The 18683-nt window shown below is 42.8% G+C and overlaps 35 non-coding genes across 35 annotated transcripts; all 35 read right to left on the minus strand.

The window, feature by feature from the left end:
- Positions 1 to 485: 485 nt before the first annotated feature.
- trnal-uag lies at positions 486 to 567 on the minus strand. Its single transcript has one exon. It is a non-coding gene; the product is annotated as a tRNA-Leu (tRNA).
- A 595-nt stretch (positions 568 to 1162) lies between these two features.
- On the minus strand, positions 1163 to 1244 carry trnal-aag. Its single transcript has one exon. It is a non-coding gene; the product is annotated as a tRNA-Leu (tRNA).
- A 187-nt stretch (positions 1245 to 1431) lies between these two features.
- Positions 1432 to 1513, minus strand: trnal-aag. Its single transcript has one exon. It is a non-coding gene; the product is annotated as a tRNA-Leu (tRNA).
- Positions 1514 to 1770: 257 nt separating this feature from the next.
- Positions 1771 to 1865, minus strand: trnal-aag. Its single transcript is given in 2 exon segments — positions 1771 to 1814; positions 1828 to 1865. It is a non-coding gene; the product is annotated as a tRNA-Leu (tRNA).
- A 256-nt stretch (positions 1866 to 2121) lies between these two features.
- Positions 2122 to 2203, minus strand: trnal-aag. The gene has a single exon. It is a non-coding gene; the product is annotated as a tRNA-Leu (tRNA).
- A 257-nt stretch (positions 2204 to 2460) lies between these two features.
- Positions 2461 to 2542, minus strand: trnal-aag. The gene has a single exon. It is a non-coding gene; the product is annotated as a tRNA-Leu (tRNA).
- A 257-nt stretch (positions 2543 to 2799) lies between these two features.
- Positions 2800 to 2881, minus strand: trnal-aag. Its single transcript has one exon. It is a non-coding gene; the product is annotated as a tRNA-Leu (tRNA).
- Positions 2882 to 3525: 644 nt separating this feature from the next.
- trnal-uag lies at positions 3526 to 3607 on the minus strand. The gene has a single exon. It is a non-coding gene; the product is annotated as a tRNA-Leu (tRNA).
- A 593-nt stretch (positions 3608 to 4200) lies between these two features.
- Positions 4201 to 4282, minus strand: trnal-uag. Its single transcript has one exon. It is a non-coding gene; the product is annotated as a tRNA-Leu (tRNA).
- Positions 4283 to 4539: 257 nt separating this feature from the next.
- On the minus strand, positions 4540 to 4621 carry trnal-uag. The gene has a single exon. It is a non-coding gene; the product is annotated as a tRNA-Leu (tRNA).
- A 298-nt stretch (positions 4622 to 4919) lies between these two features.
- Positions 4920 to 5001, minus strand: trnal-aag. The gene has a single exon. It is a non-coding gene; the product is annotated as a tRNA-Leu (tRNA).
- A 299-nt stretch (positions 5002 to 5300) lies between these two features.
- On the minus strand, positions 5301 to 5382 carry trnal-aag. The gene has a single exon. It is a non-coding gene; the product is annotated as a tRNA-Leu (tRNA).
- A 257-nt stretch (positions 5383 to 5639) lies between these two features.
- On the minus strand, positions 5640 to 5721 carry trnal-aag. Its single transcript has one exon. It is a non-coding gene; the product is annotated as a tRNA-Leu (tRNA).
- Positions 5722 to 10568: 4847 nt separating this feature from the next.
- trnal-aag lies at positions 10569 to 10650 on the minus strand. The gene has a single exon. It is a non-coding gene; the product is annotated as a tRNA-Leu (tRNA).
- A 261-nt stretch (positions 10651 to 10911) lies between these two features.
- On the minus strand, positions 10912 to 10993 carry trnal-uag. Its single transcript has one exon. It is a non-coding gene; the product is annotated as a tRNA-Leu (tRNA).
- A 225-nt stretch (positions 10994 to 11218) lies between these two features.
- Positions 11219 to 11300, minus strand: trnal-aag. The gene has a single exon. It is a non-coding gene; the product is annotated as a tRNA-Leu (tRNA).
- A 254-nt stretch (positions 11301 to 11554) lies between these two features.
- On the minus strand, positions 11555 to 11636 carry trnal-aag. The gene has a single exon. It is a non-coding gene; the product is annotated as a tRNA-Leu (tRNA).
- A 600-nt stretch (positions 11637 to 12236) lies between these two features.
- On the minus strand, positions 12237 to 12318 carry trnal-aag. The gene has a single exon. It is a non-coding gene; the product is annotated as a tRNA-Leu (tRNA).
- A 257-nt stretch (positions 12319 to 12575) lies between these two features.
- Positions 12576 to 12657, minus strand: trnal-aag. The gene has a single exon. It is a non-coding gene; the product is annotated as a tRNA-Leu (tRNA).
- Positions 12658 to 12911: 254 nt separating this feature from the next.
- trnal-aag lies at positions 12912 to 12993 on the minus strand. Its single transcript has one exon. It is a non-coding gene; the product is annotated as a tRNA-Leu (tRNA).
- Positions 12994 to 13250: 257 nt separating this feature from the next.
- On the minus strand, positions 13251 to 13345 carry trnal-aag. Its single transcript is given in 2 exon segments — positions 13251 to 13294; positions 13308 to 13345. It is a non-coding gene; the product is annotated as a tRNA-Leu (tRNA).
- A 257-nt stretch (positions 13346 to 13602) lies between these two features.
- trnal-aag lies at positions 13603 to 13684 on the minus strand. Its single transcript has one exon. It is a non-coding gene; the product is annotated as a tRNA-Leu (tRNA).
- A 257-nt stretch (positions 13685 to 13941) lies between these two features.
- On the minus strand, positions 13942 to 14023 carry trnal-uaa. The gene has a single exon. It is a non-coding gene; the product is annotated as a tRNA-Leu (tRNA).
- Positions 14024 to 14266: 243 nt separating this feature from the next.
- Positions 14267 to 14348, minus strand: trnal-aag. Its single transcript has one exon. It is a non-coding gene; the product is annotated as a tRNA-Leu (tRNA).
- A 257-nt stretch (positions 14349 to 14605) lies between these two features.
- On the minus strand, positions 14606 to 14687 carry trnal-aag. The gene has a single exon. It is a non-coding gene; the product is annotated as a tRNA-Leu (tRNA).
- A 298-nt stretch (positions 14688 to 14985) lies between these two features.
- trnal-aag lies at positions 14986 to 15067 on the minus strand. Its single transcript has one exon. It is a non-coding gene; the product is annotated as a tRNA-Leu (tRNA).
- Positions 15068 to 15371: 304 nt separating this feature from the next.
- On the minus strand, positions 15372 to 15453 carry trnal-aag. The gene has a single exon. It is a non-coding gene; the product is annotated as a tRNA-Leu (tRNA).
- Positions 15454 to 15707: 254 nt separating this feature from the next.
- On the minus strand, positions 15708 to 15789 carry trnal-aag. The gene has a single exon. It is a non-coding gene; the product is annotated as a tRNA-Leu (tRNA).
- A 257-nt stretch (positions 15790 to 16046) lies between these two features.
- On the minus strand, positions 16047 to 16128 carry trnal-uag. The gene has a single exon. It is a non-coding gene; the product is annotated as a tRNA-Leu (tRNA).
- Positions 16129 to 16696: 568 nt separating this feature from the next.
- On the minus strand, positions 16697 to 16778 carry trnal-aag. Its single transcript has one exon. It is a non-coding gene; the product is annotated as a tRNA-Leu (tRNA).
- Positions 16779 to 17035: 257 nt separating this feature from the next.
- On the minus strand, positions 17036 to 17117 carry trnal-aag. Its single transcript has one exon. It is a non-coding gene; the product is annotated as a tRNA-Leu (tRNA).
- A 254-nt stretch (positions 17118 to 17371) lies between these two features.
- On the minus strand, positions 17372 to 17453 carry trnal-aag. The gene has a single exon. It is a non-coding gene; the product is annotated as a tRNA-Leu (tRNA).
- A 257-nt stretch (positions 17454 to 17710) lies between these two features.
- Positions 17711 to 17805, minus strand: trnal-aag. Its single transcript is given in 2 exon segments — positions 17711 to 17754; positions 17768 to 17805. It is a non-coding gene; the product is annotated as a tRNA-Leu (tRNA).
- Positions 17806 to 18060: 255 nt separating this feature from the next.
- trnal-aag lies at positions 18061 to 18142 on the minus strand. The gene has a single exon. It is a non-coding gene; the product is annotated as a tRNA-Leu (tRNA).
- A 261-nt stretch (positions 18143 to 18403) lies between these two features.
- Positions 18404 to 18485, minus strand: trnal-aag. Its single transcript has one exon. It is a non-coding gene; the product is annotated as a tRNA-Leu (tRNA).
- Between the last annotated feature and the right edge of the window lie 198 nt (positions 18486 to 18683).

Consider the following 18683-nt stretch of genomic DNA (forward strand, 5'->3'; position numbering starts at 1 on the left):
AGAGTCCAAATTCTCCAAAAATTGGCAACTCATCCCAAAGCACACTGATCTTCAAGTTGAGTCACACCCAACTCAGACTGAGGTTTTATGGACTGTCTTCAGGTTGGATGTGGTTTCCAAATATCACTTGATTCTTGTATATATAATGGCAGTGGTGGGATTTGAAACCCACGCCTCCTGAGAGACTGGAGCCTTAATCCAGCGCCTTAGACCGCTCGGCCACAATACCTGTTTTCAAGCAGAAATGCACCTAATTAAAGAATTACAGAAGAATGAGCTTGATAGCAACCAAAATGAAATAAATCAAATTAGCCCTTCAGCCAGTGACAAGAAGTCAAGAGTCCAAATTCTCCAACAATTGGCAACTCATCCTAAAGCACACTGACCTTCAAGTTGAGTCAAACCCAAATCAAGACTGAGGTTTTATGAGACTGTCTTCAGGTTGGATGTGGTTTCCAAATATCACTTGATTCTTGTATATATAATGTCAGTGGTGGGATTTGAACACACGCCTCCTGAGAGACTGGAGCCTAAATCCAGCGCCTTAGACCGCTCGGCCACACTACCTTTTCTCAATGAGAAAATGCACCTAATAGAAAAAAAGAACAATGAGCTTGATAGCAACCAAAATGAAATAAATCAAATTAGCCCTTCGGCCAGTGACAAGAAGTCAAGAGTCCAAATTCTCAACTCATCCCAAAGCACACTGACCTTCAAGTTGAGTCACACCCAAATCAAGACTGAGGTTTTATGAGACTGTCTTCAGGTTGGGTGTGGTTTCCAAATATCACTTGATTATTGTATATATATATATATATAATGGCAGTGGTGGGATTTGAACCCACGCCTCCTGAGAGACTGGAGCCTTAATCCAGCGCCTTAGACCGCTCGGGCCACAATACCTGTTTTCAAGCAGAAAATGCACCTAATTAAAGAATTACAGAAGAATGAGCTTGATAGCAACCAAAATGAAATAAATCAAATTAGCCCTTCAGCCAGTGACAAGAAGTCAAGAGTCCAAATTCTCCAAAAATTGGCAACTCATCCCAAAGCACACTGACCTTCAAGTTGAGTCACACCCAAATCAAGACTGAGGTTTTTTACTAGACTGTCTTCAGGTTGGATGTGGTTTCCAAATATCACTTGATTCTTGTATATATAATGGCAGTGGTGGGATTTGAACCCACACCTCCTGAGAGACTGGAGCCTTAATCCAGCGCCTTAGACCGCTCGGCCACACTACCTGTTTTCATAGAGAATAATGCACCTAATTAAAGAATTACAGAAGAATGAGCTTGATAGCAACCAAAATGAAATAAATCAAATTAGCCATTTCAGCCAGTGACACACCCAACTCAAGACTGAGGGTTTTTTAGACTGTCTTCAGGTTTGGTGTGGTTTCCAAATATCACTTGATTAATGTATATACAATGGCAGTGGTGGGATTTGAACCCACGCCTCCTGAGAGACTGGAGCCTTAATCCAGCGCCTTAGACCGCTCGGCCACACTACCTGTTTTCAAGCAGAAAATGCACCTCATTAAAGAATTACAGAAGAATGAGCTTGATAGCAACCAAAATGACATAAATGAAATTAGCCCTTCAGCCAGTGACAAGAAGTCAAGAGTCCAAATTCTCCAACAATTGGCAACTCATCCCAAAGCACACTGACCTTCAAGTTGAGTCAAACCCAACTCAAGACTGATGTTTGATGACACTGTCTTCAGGTTGGGTGTGGTTTCCAAATATCACTTGATTAATGTATATATAATGGCAGTGGTGGGATTTGAACCCACGCCTCCTGAGAGACTGGAGCCTTAATCCAGCGCCTTAATCCAGCGCCTTAGACCGCTCGGCCACACCACCTGTTTTCAAGCAGAAAATGCACCTAATTAAAGAATTACAGAAGAATGAGCTTGATAGCAACCAAAATGACATAAACAAAATTAGCCCTTCGGCCAGTGACAAGAAGTCAAGAGTCCAAATTCTCCAACAATTGGCAACTCATCCCAAAGCACACTGACCTTCAAGTGAGTCACACCCAAATCAAGACTGAGGGTTTTTTAGACTGTCTTCAGGTTGGATGTGGTTTCCAAATATCACTTGATTCTTGTATATATAATGGCAGTGGTAGGATTTGAACCCACGCCTCCTGAGAGACTGGAGCCTTAATCCAGCGCCTTAGACCGCTCGGCCACACTACCTGTTTTCAAGCAGAAAATTCACCTAATTAAAGAATTACAGAAGAATGAGCTTGATAGCAACCAAAATGACATAAATCAAATTAGCCCTTCAGCCAGTGACAAGAAGTCAAGAGTCCAAATTCTCCAACAATTGGCAACTCATCCCAAAGCACACTGATCTTCAAGTTGAGTCACACCCAAATCAAGACGGAGGTTTTACTAGACTGTCTTCAGGTTGGATGTGGTTTCCAAATATCACTTGATTAATGTATATATAATGGCAGTGGTGGGATTTGAACCCACGCCTCCTGAGAGACTGGAGCCTTAATCCAGCGCCTTAGACTGCTCGGCCACACTACCAGTTTTCAAGCAGAAAATGCACCTAATTAAAGAATTACAGAAGAATGAGCTTGATAGCAACCAAAATGACATAAACAAAATTAGCCCTTCGGCCAGTGACAAGAAGTCAAGAGTCCAAATTCTCCAACAATTGGCAACTCATCCCAAAGCACACTGACCTTCAAGTTGAGTCACACCCAAATCAAGACTGAGGTTTTACGAGACTGTCTTCAGGTTGGATGTGGTTTCCAAATATCACTTGATTCTTGTATATATAATGGCAGTGGTGGGATTTGAACCCACGCCTCCTGAGAGACTGGAGCCTTAATCCAGCGCCTTAGACCGCTCGGCCACACTACCTGTTTTCAAGCAGAAAATGCACATAATTAAAGAATTACAGAAGAATGAGCTTGATAGCAACCAAAATGACATAAATGAAATTAGCCCTTCAGCCAGTGACAAGAAGTCAAGAGTCCAAATTCTCCAAAAATTGGCAACTCATCCCAAAGCACACAGACCTTCAAGTTGAGTCACACCCAAATCAAGACTGAGGGTTTTTTTAGACTGTCTTCAGGTTGGGTGTGGTTTCCAAATATCACTTGATTATTGTATATATATATAATGGCAGTGGTGGGATTTGAAACCCACGCCTCCTGAGAGACTGGAGCCTTAATCCAGCGCCTTAGACCGCTCGGCCACACACTACCTGTTTTCAAGCAGAAAATGCACCTAATTAAAGAATTACAGAAGATGAGCTTGATAGCAACCAAAATGACATAAATGAAATTAGCCCTTCGGCCAGTGACAAGAAGTCAAGAGTCCAAATTCTCCAAAAATTGGCAACTCATCCCAAAGCACACTGACCTTCAAGTTGAGTCACACCCAACTCAAGACTGAGGTGTTATTTTTAAATATCTTCACACCCAACTCAAGACTGAGGTTTTTTGAGACTGTCTTCAGGTTGGGTGTGGTTTCCAAATATCACTTGATTCTTGTATATATAAGGGCAGTGGTGGGATTTGAACCCACGCCTCCTGAGAGACTGGAGCCTAAATCCAGCGCCTTAGACCACTCGGCCACACTACCTTTTCTCAATGAGAAAATGCACCTAATAGAAAAAAAGAACAATGAGCTTGATAGCAACCAAAATGAAATAAATCAAATTAGCCCTTCGGCCAGTGACAAGAAGTCAAGAGTCCAAATTCTCCAACAATTGGCAACTCATCCCAAAGCACACTGACCTTCAAGTTGAGTCACACCCAAATCAAGACGGAGGTTTTACTAGACTGTCTTCAGGTTGGATGTGGTTTCCAAATATCACTTGATTAATGTATTTATAATGGCGGTGGTGGGATTTGAACGCACGCCTCCTGAGAGACTGGAGCCTTAATCCAGCGCCTTAGACTGCTCGGCCACACTACCTGTTTTCAAGCAGAAAATGCACCTAATTAAAGAATTACAGAAGAATGAGCTTGATAGCAACCAAAATGACATAAACGAAATTAGCCCTTCGGCCAGTGACAAGCAGTCAAGAGTCCAAATTCTCCAAAAATTGGCAACTCATCGAAAGGAACACTGACCTTCAAGTTGAGTCACACCCAAATCAAGACTGAGGGTTTTTTAGACTGTCTTCAGGTTGGGTGTGGTTTCCAAATATCACTTGATTCTTGTATATATAATGGCAGTGGTGGGATTTGAACCCACGCCTCCTGAGAGACTGGAGCCTAAATCCAGCGCCTTAGACCGCTCGGCCACACTACCTGTTTTCAAGAAGAAAATGCACCCAATTAAAGAATTACAGAAGAATGAGCTTGATAGCAACCAAAATGACATAAATGAAATTAGCCCTTCAGCCAGTGACAAGAAGTCAAGAGTCCAAATTCTCCAACAATTGGCAACTCATCCCAAAGCACACTGACCTTCAAGTTGAGTCACACCCAACTCAAGACTGATGTTTGATGACACTGTCTTCAGGTTGGGTGTGGTTTCCAAATATCACTTGATTCTTGTATATATAATGGCAGTGGTGGGATTTGAACCCACGCCTCCTGAGAGACTGGAGCCTAAATCCAGCGCCTTAGACCGCTCGGCCACACTACCTTTTTTCAAAGAGAAAATGCATCTAATAAAACAATTACAGAAGAATGAGCTTGATAGCAACCACAATTACATAAGTCAAATTAGCCCTTCAGCCAGTGACAAGAAGTCAAGAGTCCAAATACTACAACAATTGGCAACTCATCCCAAAGCACACTGACCTTCAAGTTGAGTCACACCCAACTCAAGACTGAGGTGTTATTTTTAAATATCTTCACACCCAACTCAAGACAGAGTTTTTTTGAGACTGACTTCAGGTTGGGTGTGGTTTCCAAATATCACTTGATTATTGTAAATATAATGGCAGTGGTGGGATTTGAACCCACGCCTCCTGAGAGACTGGAGCCTTAATCCAGCGCCTTAGACCCCTCGGCCACACTACCTGTTTTCAAGCAGAAAATGCACCTAATTAAAGAATTACAGAAGAATGAGCTTGATAGCAACCACAATTACATAAGTCAAATTAGCCCTTCAGCCAGTGACAAGAAGTCAAGAGTCCAAATACTACAACAATTGGCAACTCATCCCAAAGCACACTGACCTTCAAGTTGAGTCACACCCAACTCAAGACTGAGGTGTTATTTTTAAATATCTTCACACCCAACTCAAGACAGAGTTTTTTTTGAGACTGACTTCAGGTTGGGTGTGGTTTCCAAATATCACTTGATTATTGTAAATATAATGGCAGTGGTGGGATTTGAACCCACGCCTCCTGAGAGACTGGAGCCTTAATCCAGCGCCTTAGACCCCTCGGCCACACTACCTGTTTTCAATGAGAAAATGCACCTAATTAAAGAATTACAGAAGAATGAGCTTGATAGCAACCAAAATGACATAAATGAAATTAGCCCTTCAGCCAGTGACAAGAAGTCAAGAGTCCAAATTCTCCAACAATTGGCAACTCATCCCAAAGCACACTGACCTTCAAGTTGAGTCACACCCAAATCAAGACTGAGGTTTTACTAGACTGTCTTCAGGTTGGATGTGGTTTCCAAATATCACTTGATTCTTGTATATATAATGGCAGTGGTGGGATTTGAACCCACGCCTCCTGAGAGACTGGAGCCTTAATCCAGCGCCTTAGACCGCTCGGCCACACTACCTCTTTTCAATGAGAAAATGCACCTAATTAAAGAATTACAGAAGAATGAGCTTGATAGCAACCAAAATGACATAAATGAAATTAGCCCTTCGGCCAGTGACAAGAAGTCAAGAGTCCAAATTCTCCAACAATTGGCAACTCATCCCAAAGCACACTGACCTTCAAGTTGAGTCACACCCAAATCAAGACTGAGGGTTTTTTATACTGTCTTCAGGTTGGGTGTGGTTTCCAAATATCACTTGATTAATGTATATATAAGGGCAGTGGTGGGATTTGAACCCACGCCTCCTGAGAGACTGGAGCCTAAATCCAGCGCCTAATGGCGCAGTTCCACTGCAGCGCGGAGCTCGCTTTAAGCGTGCCGTGTCGTGCCGTCCCCTTTTTTGGTTGTGCTTCCACTAGGCCTCGTTCCGGCGCGGTACGGCGCGGGGCCACTTTTTCACCTCTTTTCTGGCCCTAGAAAATTGTGGTTCTATCGAGGCCACACTAGCGGGCCAACAACTGGGCGGACTGCTGATTGGTCAGAGAGAATCGTCACAATTCTCGCGCGAGTTGATCATCCCTAGTGTCGCATATAATGTGACGCTTGCAGCATTTTTGAAAACAGAAGCTAGAAATGGCAAAAAAAAGCACACCGTGGTCCGTTGACGAGGTCACGACGTTCCTCCATCTTATAGCAGATGATAAAATACAGCGTGAGCTCGACGGCACAACCCGGAACCTAAAGGTTTTCCAGGAGGTCTCTGCACTGTTGTCCGTACGCGGATACTCAAGGACTTTCCAGCAGTGTAGGGACAAATTGAAAAAGCTGAAGAGTGAATATCGAGCCGTCAAGGACCACAACGGCCGGAGTGGTTCGGATAGGAGAAGCTGGAAGTGGTTCGACCTCATGGACGATATTTATGGCCATAGACCGTCCAGCGTTGGGAGGGAGGGAGGCTTGGACTCTGCAACCGCGTTGCTGGAGTCTCTGCATGGTAAGTCTTTGCTAACGCTCTGTTATTTGCTTGAAAACGTTGTGTCCCTATCTATTATAAAGCTCACTTCTAACAAACAAGTCTATTTTATCCTTACATTTAAGTTCTACAACCCATGCTTGTATGGATCCCCGAAGAGCTACATAGCTAGGGCAGATAGCATTAGCTAGAGCTATTGTTTGCTACCACCACATGTGCCATTGTTTACGTTCAGTTTTTCTTTCTACAGTTGTTGTTGTTGCTATTTAGTATTGTGCTGCAGTAGTTTGTGGAATTAACAAGTCATGTTGCTGTTCTAGATGATGCCATTGTCTCGAGTGAGGAGGAACAGTCCCGAGTAATGGGTGATCCGTCCTCGTCCTCGTCAAATCCAGAAGGGACCCCATCTCGACCCCAGACACCAGGCCCAACCGAACACCCGACAACTCAACCACCAACGCCGAGTGCCATCGCGACACCGCAGCGTGTTCTAGGTAAGAAATAGGCATGGCAAAACGACTGCAATTGTGATTTTTTTTAAACTTTAGATCATCCATCCATCGTCAGTAAGTAAAATAAGCTATACCAGTGTGTGGAAGTGCTCTGTTACAAGTAACTAGCTAGTAAGCAGCTAGTACAATTTTGTGTGACATCCTATTATATACATATATTTATATTCATTATCAACAGGCTGGACATAATGTAATTCACTTTCACAATCATTGTGTGACCTGTACCTGTCCTGTGTTTTTCATTGTTATTGCTAATTCTTATTGCTATAATTATCTTATCATCATACAGGCAAGAGGAAACGAGGAGGAGACGAGCACCTGGCACAGGAGGAACGGCACCATGTAAGGCACCTGGCCCAGGTGGATCGGCACTGGCAGCTGACCATGGAGGATACTGCCCGGGCAAGGCAGGAGGAAATGGCCTTCAGAAGGGAGGAGAACGCTCAAACGCAGGCATTTAACTTAGCCTTCCTGCGCACTCTTGGCCAGGTTGTGGACAGCAGACGTGGCCCGTCTCTTCATAAAGATGACCAACCTCAATTGCCACAGTAGTGTCTTGTACATGTTTTTACTTTTTTTTTTTTAATGCCATGCCTTTTTATGCTGCAGCAACATTTTTAAATTTTGTACAATATCTTGCCTTTTTATGCTGCAACACATTTTTTTATTTTGTACAATGCCATGGCTTTTTTATAATTCAATAAAGTACTTCTCATCTTATCTCTTGTTGATAAATGCATCGTCTGATTTCCTGCCATAATCTGATTAACCAACTGATTTTCGGGACCATGTAAACAAAGTCACTGGGTTGCCACTCGCACACAATTTTGTCATCCAATCATAAACAGAAATGAAATGTACACGTTTCATTAAAGGCCTTTAAATCAGCAGAACAAAATCACTGAGAATTGTGTCTTAGTCCAACGTTTAAAAAAAAATGCACATATGCACATAATTTTGAGGCTGAAGTTATAGGCCTATATTTGTTCTAAATAATAATAAAAATAGGCTACTAATAACATTTGGGGATCTAACATTGTACATGAATTTATAAAGCAATAAGAAACACCAGTTAGGAAAAAGGGCATAAGATAAAAAGGGAATTCGAAGAATAGATTTAAAGCAAGAAATAGTTTGCTAGCTTCAGGTCCTCCTCTAAAACATTCTTTGGTAACTGACACATTAAAGTCGAAGACTACCTTTTATAAATAAACTGGAAGGGGGTATTTCGGAAAAAAAACGGAAAGAGGATGATAAGAGATCATTTGTATTTGTTTAGTTTACTTGGATATTTGCTTAATTTAGAGATTTTCTTTTCAGGATCTGATATTTGCTCAAATGTTCTTATTATGGGGCAGTACTTACTGGTACTTGACATTCTAATATTTACTAAATAGTCAATTCTGATAACATTTTTTGGTTTAAATCATTTGACAAACACATGTATGTGAAAGAGAACACAATGTAGTAATAATAAACACAAAACAAAATGTCACTACCCTTAAATGTCCCACAATCTTTCAATTGCTATTCAGGTAGCGCATCAAACCCTCTCTTATGTCAGTGCCCCCCTCCTCTGCACCTTGTGCCACTGCCACCCCAGGCTCTGCTGCTGCTGCTGGTGCATCCCATTCATCATCGTAGGCCTCTCCATGACTCTCGCAGAGGTTATGCAGAGCACAGCATGTCAGCACCATAGATTTCACAAGGTTCACATCACAGTCATTCCTTTTCATGAGGCAACGCCACCTTCCCTTCAGTCTACCAAATGCGTTTTCGACCACTACCCGTGCTCTGCAAATGCCCTTGTTGTAGATCACATGTTCTGCTGTCAGCTGTCTATTGTCAGGGAACGTTTTCATGAGCCAGTTTTGTAAGGGATAGGCATTGTCTCCCAGGATGTAGTAGCCAGCATTAACCCCACCAATGTTCCTGGTGCAAGCTGGAAAGTAGTTGCCACGACTGGCCAACTCCCACAATGAGGACAGCCTCAAAACCCGAGCATCATGCATGCTCCCAGGCATTCCTGCAAACACATTCCAGAAATGTCCCCTACCATCAACAACTCCTTGAAGGATGATGGAGTGCCAGCCTTTACGGTTAAAATAGTCACAGTGGTATTCCTGTGGTGCCAAGATGGGTATGTGTGATCCATCAATAGCACCTACACACTGTGGGAGCCCCCACCTCGTCTCAGTGTAGTCGGCCATTTCTGCAAACTTCGCCCGGTCTGGTGAACGAATTAGTTCCGGCACTAACAAAGTCTCTGCAGCAGCACAGAAGTCGTGCACACACCGGCACACAGTTGTGTTGCTCACCCCGAAAAGATGTCCAATGCTTCGGTACTCTGAGCCGGTCGCAAGCTTCCACAGTGCGATGGCCACCCTCTTCTTTAGAGGTATACACTTGCGGAATGATGTGTCCTGTCTCTCCATCGCTGGCCGCAGTTTGTTGCACAGGTAGGTGTATGTGTCCTCAGACATCCTAAAGTTTTCCACCCACTGAGTGTGTGAAAGACGGAACAATCACACCCCACCACTCGGTAGCTCGGTCGAGCATCCAAACACATGGTCTGCGGCGGCGACCTAACGTCTGAAATACACAAACAAAAGCATACATATTTTAATACGTAAAAGTGGTAGCTACAATTAATTAAATACTTGAAACACTTTGGTCGTATAGTGAGCGTGAAACACATTGCTAGTTAGCGAACGTTAGCTTACCGAGTATCGTTGAGTCGTGCCGTAGTAGTCTCTGCCGCTTTCTACGATTGCCATAAGTCTCCCATGAGCTGCTTCTCTATTACGTCTTGCTATAAGCCGCCTTTTTCGAAACAAAGTCTTCCTTCTTGCTGTGATAAAACACCACAGACACAGAAACAACTTAACGATGGTATCCACATCCTCCATTGTTGCGTGTTTCGTCAGTTGTGTCGCATTGAAGATGACGTCACGGCAGTTGTATGCAGCGTCGCTCCGCCTACACTGCGTTACTATAGTAACTACCCCAGTTCCTAAACTGTAATGGAAGCGCAGCATGAAGTGAGTCGGCCCTGTTAAGGCCCAACGTGGCCAAGCCGTACCGAGCCGTACCGAGTGTGGCCGAGGCCGACCGTGTAGTGGAAATGCGCCATTAGACCGCTTGGCCACACTACCTGTTTTCATTGAGAAAATGCACCTAATAAAAAAAAAGTAGAAGAATGAGCTTGATAGCAACCAAAATGAAATAAATCAAATTAGCCCTTTCAGCCAGTGACACACCCAAATCAAGACTGAGGTTTTTTTTAAATGTCTTCACACCCAACTCAAGACTGAGGGTTTTTTAGACTGTCTTCAGGTTGGGTGTGGTTTCCAAATATCACTTGATTCTTGTATATATAATGGCAGTGGTGGGATTTGAACCCACGCCTCCTGAGAGACTGGAGCCTTAATCCAGCGCCTTAGACCGCTCGGCCACACTACCTGTTTTCAAGCAGAAAATGCACCTAATTAAAGAATTACAGAAGAATGAGCTTGATAGCAACCAAAATGACATAAATGAAATTAGCCCTTCAGCCAGTGACAAGAAGTCAAGAGTCCAAATTCTCCAACAATTGGCAACTCATCCCAAAGCACACTGACCTTCAAGTTGAGTCACACCCAAATCAAGACTGAGGGTTTTTTAGACTGTCTTCAGGTTGGGTGTGGTTTCCAAATATCACTTGATTATTGTATATATATATAATGGCAGTGGTGGGATTTGAACCCACGCCTCCTGAGAGACTGGAGCCTAAATCCAGCGCCTTAGACCGCTCGGCCACACTACATGTTTTCATTGAGAAAATGCACCTAATAAAAAAAATGTAGAAGAATTAGCTTGATAGCAACCAAAATGAAATAAATCAAATTAGCCCTTTCAGCCAGTGACACACCCAAATCAAGACTGAGTTTTTTTTTAAATGTCTTCACACCCAACTCAAGACTGATGTTTGATGACACTGTCTTCAGGTTGGGTGTGGTTTCCAAATATCACTTGATTAATGTATATATAATGGCAGTGGTGGGATTTGAACCCACGCCTCCTGAGAGACTGGAGCCTTAATCCAGCGCCTTAGACCGCTCGGCCACACTACCTATTCTCAATGAGAAAATGCACCTAATAGAAAAAAATAAGAATGAGTTTGATAGCAACCAAAATGACATAAATGAAAGTAGCCCTTCAGCCAGTGACAAGAAGTCAAGAGTCCAAATTCTCCAAAAATTGGCAACTCATCCCAAAGCACACTGATCTTCAAGTTGAGTCACACCCAAATCAAGACGGAGGTTTTACTAGACTGTCTTCAGGTTGGATGTGGTTTCCAAATATCACTTGATTCTTGTATATATAATGGCAGTGGTGGGATTTGAACCCACGCCTCCTGAGAGACTGGAGCCTTAATCCAGCGCCTTAGACCGCTCGGCCACACTACCTGTTTTCAAGCAGAAAATGCACATAATTAAAGAATTACAGAAGAATGAGCTTGATAGCAACCAAAATGACATAAATGAAATTAGCCCTTCAGCCAGTGACAAGAAGTCAAGAGTCCAAATTCTCCAAAAATTGGCAACTCATCCCAAAGCACACTGACCTTCAAGTTGAGTCAAACCCAACTCAAGACTGAGGTTTCATGACACTGTCTTCAGGTTGGGTGTGGTTTCCAAATATCACTTGATTATTGTATTTATAATAGCAGTGGTGGGATTTGAACCCACGCCTCCTGAGAGACTGGAGACTTAATCCAGCGTCTTAGACTGCTCGGCCACACTACCTGTTTTCAAGCAGAAAATGCACCTAATTAAAGAATTACAGAAGAATGAGCTTGATAGCAACCAAAATGACATAAACGAAATTAGCCCTTCGGCCAGTGACAAGAAGTCAAGAGTCCAAATTCTCCAACAATTGGCAACTCATCCCAAAGCACACTGACCTTCAAGTTGAGTCAAACCCAACTCAAGACTGAGGTTTGATGACACTGTCTTCAGGTTGGGTGTGGTTTCCAAATATCACTTGATTAATGTATATATATATAATGGCAGTGGTGGGATTTGAACCCACGCCTCCTGAGAGACTGGAGCCTTAATCCAGCGCCTTAGACCGCTCGGCCACACCACCTGTTTTAAAGCAGAAAATGCACCTAATTAAAGAATTACAGAAGAATGAGCTTGATAGAAACCAAAATGACATAAATGACATTAGCCCTTCGGCCAGTGACAAGAAGTCAAGAGTCCAAATTCTCCAAAAATTGGCAACTCATCCCAAAGCACACTGACCTTCAAGTTGAGTCACACCCAAATCAAGACGGAGGTTTTACTAGACTGTCTTCAGGTTGGATGTGGTTTCCAAATATCACTTGATTCTTGTATATATAATGGCAGTGGTGGGATTTGAACCCACGCCTCCTGAGAGACTGGAGCCTTAATCCAGCGCCTTAGACCGCTCGGCCACACTACCTGTTTTCATAGAGAAAATGCACCTAATAGAAAAAAAGAAGAATGAGCTTGATAGCAACCAAAATGACATAAATGAAATTAGCCCTTCAGCCTGTGACAAGAAGTCAAGAGTCCAAATTCTCCAACAATTGGCAACTCATCCTAAAGCACACTGACCTTCAAGTTGAGTCAAACCCAACTCAAGACTGATGTTTGATGACACTGTCTTCAGGTTGGGTGTGGTTTCCAAATATCACTTGATTAATGTATATATAATGGCAGTGGTGGGATTTGAACCCACGCCTCCTGAGAGACTGGAGCCTTAATCCAGCGCCTTAGACTGCTCGGCCACACTACCAGTTTTCAAGCAGAAAATGCACCTAATTAAAGAATTACAGAAGAATGAGCTTGATAGCAACCAAAATGACATAAACAAAATTAGCCCTTCGGCCAGTGACAAGAAGTCAAGAGTCCAAATTCTCCAACAATTGGCAACTCATCCCAAAGCACACTGACCTTCAAGTTGAGTCACACCCAAATCAAGACTGAGGGTTTTTTAGACTGTCTTCAGGTTGGGTGTGGTTTCCAAATATCACTTGATTAATGTATATATAATGGCAGTGGTGGGATTTGAACCCACGCCTCCTGAGAGACTGGAGCCTTAATCCAGCGCCTTAATCCAGCGCCTTAGACCGCTCGGCCACACCACCTGTTTTCAAGCAGAAAATGCACCTAATTAAAGAATTACAGAAGAATGAGCTTGATAGCAACCAAAATGACATAAACAAAATTAGCCCTTCGGCCAGTGACAAGAAGTCAAGAGTCCAAATTCTCCAACAATTGGCAACTCATCCCAAAGCACACTGACCTTCAAGTTGAGTCACACCCAAATCAAGACTGAGGTTTTACGAGACTGTCTTCAGGTTGGATGTGGTTTCCAAATATCACTTGATTCTTGTATATATAATGGCAGTGGTGGGATTTGAACCCACGCCTCCTGAGAGACTGGAGCCTTAATCCAGCGCCTTAGACCGCTCGGCCACACTACCTCTTTTCAATGAGAAAATGCACATAATTAAAGAATTACAGAAGAATGAGCTTGATAGCAACCAAAATGACATAAATGAAATTAGCCCTTCGGCCAGTGACAAGAAGTCAAGAGTCCAAATTCTCCAAAAATTGGCAACTCATCCCAAAGCACACTGACCTTCAAGTTGAGTCACACCCAAATCAAGACTGAGGTTTTACTAGACTGTCTTCAGGTTGGATGTGGTTTCCAAATATCAATTGATTCTTGTATATATAATGGCAGTGGTGGGATTTGAACCCACGCCTCCTGAGAGACTGGAGCTTAAATCCAGCGCCTTAGACCGCTCGGCCACACTACCTTTTCTCAATGAGAAAATGCACCTAATAGAAAAAAAGAACAATGAGCTTGATAGCAACCAAAATGAAATAAATCAAATTAGCCCTTCGGCCAGTGACAAGAAGTCAAGAGTCCAAATTCTCAACTCATCCCAAAGCACACTGACCTTCAAGTTGAGTCACACCCAAATCAAGACTGAGATTTTATGAGACTGTCTTCAGGTTGGATGTGGTTTCCAAATATCACTTGATTAAAGTATATATAATGGCAGTGGTGGGATTTGAACCCACGCCTCCTGAGAGACTGGAGCCTTAATCCAGCGCCTTAGACCGCTCGGCCACACTACCTGTTTTCAAGCAGAAAATGCAACTAATTAAAGAATTACAGAAGAATGAGCTTGATAGCAACCAAAATGACATAAATGAAATTAGCCCTTCGGCCAGTGACAAGAAGTCAAGAGTCCAAATTCTCCAAAAATTGGCAACTCATCCCAAAGCACACTGATCTTCAAGTTGAGTCACACCCAATTCAAGACTGAGGTTTTATGAGACTGTCTTCAGGTTGGATGTGGTTTCCAAATATCACTTGATTCTTGTATATATAATGGCAGTGGTGGGATTTGAACCCACGCCTCCTGAGAGACTGGAGCCTTAATCCAGCGCCTTAGACCGCTCGGCCACACTACCAGTTTTCAAGCAGAAAATGCAACTAATTAAAGAATTACAGAAGAATGAGCTTGATAGCAACCAAAATGACATAAATCAAATTAGCCCTTCAGCTAGTGACAAGAAGTCAAGAGTCCAAATTCTCCAACAATTGGCAACTCATCCCAAAGCACACTGACCTTCAAGTTGAGACACACCCAACTCAAGACTGAGGTGTTATTTTTAAATATCTTCACACCCAAATCAAGACTGAGTTTTTATGAGACTGTCTTCAGGTTGGATGTGGTTTCCAAATATCACTTGATTATTGTATATATAATGGCAGTGGTGGGATTTGAACCCACGCCTCCTGAGAGACTGGAGCCTTAATCCAGCGCCTTAGACCGCTCGGCCACACTACCTGTTTTCAAGCAGAAAATGCAACTAATTAAAGAATTACAGAAGAATGAGCTTGATAGCAACCAAAATGACATAAATGAAATTAGCCCTTCGGCCAGTGACAAGAAGTCAAGAGTCCAAATTCTCCAACAATTGGCAACTCATCCCAAAGCACACTGACCTTCAAGTTGAGACACACCCAACTCAAGACTGAGGTGTTATTTTTAAATATCTTCACACCCAAATCAAGACTGAGTTTTTTTGAGACTGTCTTCAGGTTGGGTGTGGTTTCCAAATATCACTTGATTATTGTATATATATATATAATGGCAGTGGTGGGATTTGAACCCACGCCTCCTGAGAGACTGGAGCCTTAATCCAGCGCCTTAGACCGCGCGGCCACACTACCTCTTTTCAATGAGAAAATGCACCTAATAGAAAAAAAGAAGAATGAGCTTGATAGCAACCAAAATGACATAAATCAAATTAGGCCTTCAGCCAGTGACAAGAAGTCAAGAGTCCAAATTCTCCAACAATTGGCAACTCATCCCAAAGCACACTGACCTTCAAGTTGAGTCAAACCCAACTCAAGACTGAGGTTTGATGACACTGTCTTCAGGTTGGGTGTGGTTTCCAAATATCACTTGATTAATGTATATATAATGGCAGTGGTGGGATTTGAACCCACGCCTCCTGAGAGACTGGAGCCTTAATCCAGCGCCTTAGACCGCTCGGCCACACTACCTGTTTTCAAGCAGAAAATGCACCTAATTAAAGAATTACAGAAGAATGAGCTTGATAGCAACCAAAATGACATAAATGAAATTAGCCCTTCGGCCAGTGACAAGAAGTCAAGAGTCCAAATTCTCCAACAATTGGCAACTCATCCCAAAGCACACTGACCTTCAAGTTGAGTCACACCCAAATCAAGACGGAGGTTTTACTAGACTGTCTTCAGGTTGGATGTGGTTTCCAAATATCACTTGATTCTTGTATATATAATGGCAGTGGTGGGATTTGAACCCACGCCTCATGAGAGACTGGAGCCTAAATCCAGCGCCTTAGACCGCTCGGCCACACTACCTGTTTTCATTGAGAAAATGCAACTATTAAAAAAAATGTAGAAGAATTAGCTTGATAGCAACCAAAATGAAATAAATCAAATTAGCCCTTTCAGCCAGTGACACACCCAAATCAAGACTGAGTTTTTTTTTAAATGTCTTCACACCCAACTCAAGACTGAGGGTTTTTTAGATTGTCTTCAGGTTGGGTGTGGTTTCCAAATATCACTTGATTAATGTATATATAATGGCAGTGGTGGGATTTGAACCCACGCCTCCTGAGAGACTGGAGACTTAATCCAGCGTCTTAGACTGCTCGGCCACACTACCTGTTTTCAAGCAGAAAATGCACCTAATTAAAGAATTACAGAAGAATGAGCTTGATAGCAACCAAAATGACATAAACGAAATTAGCCCTTCGGCCAGTGACAAGAAGTCAAGAGTCCAAATTCTCCAACAATTGGCAACTCATCCCAAAGCACACTGACCTTCAAGTTGAGTCAAACCCAACTCAAGACTGAGGTTTGATGACACTGTCTTCAGGTTGGGTGTGGTTTCCAAATATCACTTGATTAATGTATATATATATAATGGCAGTGGTGGGATTTGAACCCACGCCTCCTGAGAGACTGGAGCCTTAATCCAGCGCCTTAGACCGCTCGGCCACACCACCTGTTTTAAAGCAGAAAATGCACCTAATTAAAGAATTACAGAAGAATGAGCTTGATAGAAACCAAAATGACATAAATGACATTAGCCCTTCGGCCAGTGACAAGAAGTCAAGAGTCCAAATTCTCCAAAAATTGGCAACTCATCCCAAAGCACACTGACCTTCAAGTTGAGTCACACCCAAATCAAGACGGAGGTTTTACTAGACTGTCTTCAGGTTGGATGTGGTTTCCAAATATCACTTGATTCTTGTATATATAATGGCAGTGGTGGGATTTGAACCCACGCCTCCTGAGAGACTGGAGCCTTAATCCAGCGCCTTAGACCGCTCGGCCACACTACCTGTTTTCATAGAGAAAATGCACCTAATAGAAAAAAAGAAGAATGAGCTTGATAGCAACCAAAATGACATAAATGAAATTAGCCCTTCAGCCAGTGACAAGAAGTCAAGAGTCCAAATTCTCCAACAATTGGCAACTCATCCTAAAGCACACTGACCTTCAAGTTGAGTCAAACCCAACTCAAGACTGATGTTTGATGACACTGTCTTCAGGTTGGGTGTGGTTTCCAAATATCACTTGATTAATGTATATATAATGGCAGTGGTGGGATTTGAACCCACGCCTCCTGAGAGACTGGAGCCTTAATCCAGCGCCTTAGACTGCTCGGCCACACTACCAGTTTTCAAGCAGAAAATGCACCTAATTAAAGAATTACAGAAGAATGAGCTTGATAGCAACCAAAATGACATAAACAAAATTAGCCCTTCGGCCAGTGACAAGAAGTCAAGAGTCCAAATTCTCCAACAATTGGCAACTCATCCCAAAGCACACTGACCTTCAAGTTGAGTCACACCCAAATCAAGACTGAGGGTTTTTTAGACTGTCTTCAGGTTGGGTGTGGTTTCCAAATATCACTTGATTAATGTATATATAATGGCAGTGGTGGGATTTGAACCCACGCCTCCTGAGAGACTGGAGCCTTAATCCAGCGCCTTAATCCAGCGCCTTAGACCGCTCGGCCACACCACCTGTTTTCAAGCAGAAAATGCACCTAATTAAAGAATTACAGAAGAATGAGCTTGATAGCAACCAAAATGACATGAATCAAATTAGCCCTTCAGCCAGTGACAAGAAGTCAAGAGTCCAAATTCTCCAACAATTGGCAACTCATCCCAAAGCACACTGACCTTCAAGTTGAGTCACCCAAATCAAGACTGAGGTTTTACGAGACTGTCTTCAGGTTGGATGTGGTTTCCAAATATCACTTGATTCTTGTATATATAATGGCAGTGGTGGGATTTGAACCCACGCCTCCTGAGAGACTGGAGCCTTAATCCAGCGCCTTAGACCGCTTGGCCACACTACCTGTTTTCAATGAGAAAATGCACATAATTAAAGAATTACAGAAGAATGAGCTTGATAGCAACCAAAATGACATAAATGAAATTAGCCCTTCAGCCAGTGACAAGAAGTCAAGAGTCCAAATTCTCCAAAAATTGGCAACTCATCCCAAAGCACACTGACCTTCAAGTTGAGTCACACCCAAATCAAGACTGAGGGTTTTTTAGACTGTCTTCAGGTTGGGTGTGGTTTCCAAATATCACTTGATTATTGTATATATATATAATGGCAGTGGTGGGATTTGAACCCACGCCTCCTGAGAGACTGGAGCCTTAATCCAGCGCCTTAGACCGCTCGGCCACACTACCTCTTTTCAATGAGAAAATGCACATAATTAAAGAATTACAGAAGAATGAGCTTGATAGCAACCAAAATGACATAAATGAAATTAGCCCTTCGGCCAGTGACAAGAAGTCAAGAGTCCAAATTCTCCAAAAATTGGCAACTCATCCCAAAGCACACTGACCTTCAAGTTGAGTCACACCCAAATCAAGACTGAGGTTTTA

This window comes from Trematomus bernacchii, unplaced genomic scaffold (genome assembly GCF_902827165.1).
Source record: "Trematomus bernacchii unplaced genomic scaffold, fTreBer1.1, whole genome shotgun sequence".
NCBI classification, from domain to species: Eukaryota; Metazoa; Chordata; class Actinopteri; order Perciformes; family Nototheniidae; genus Trematomus; species Trematomus bernacchii.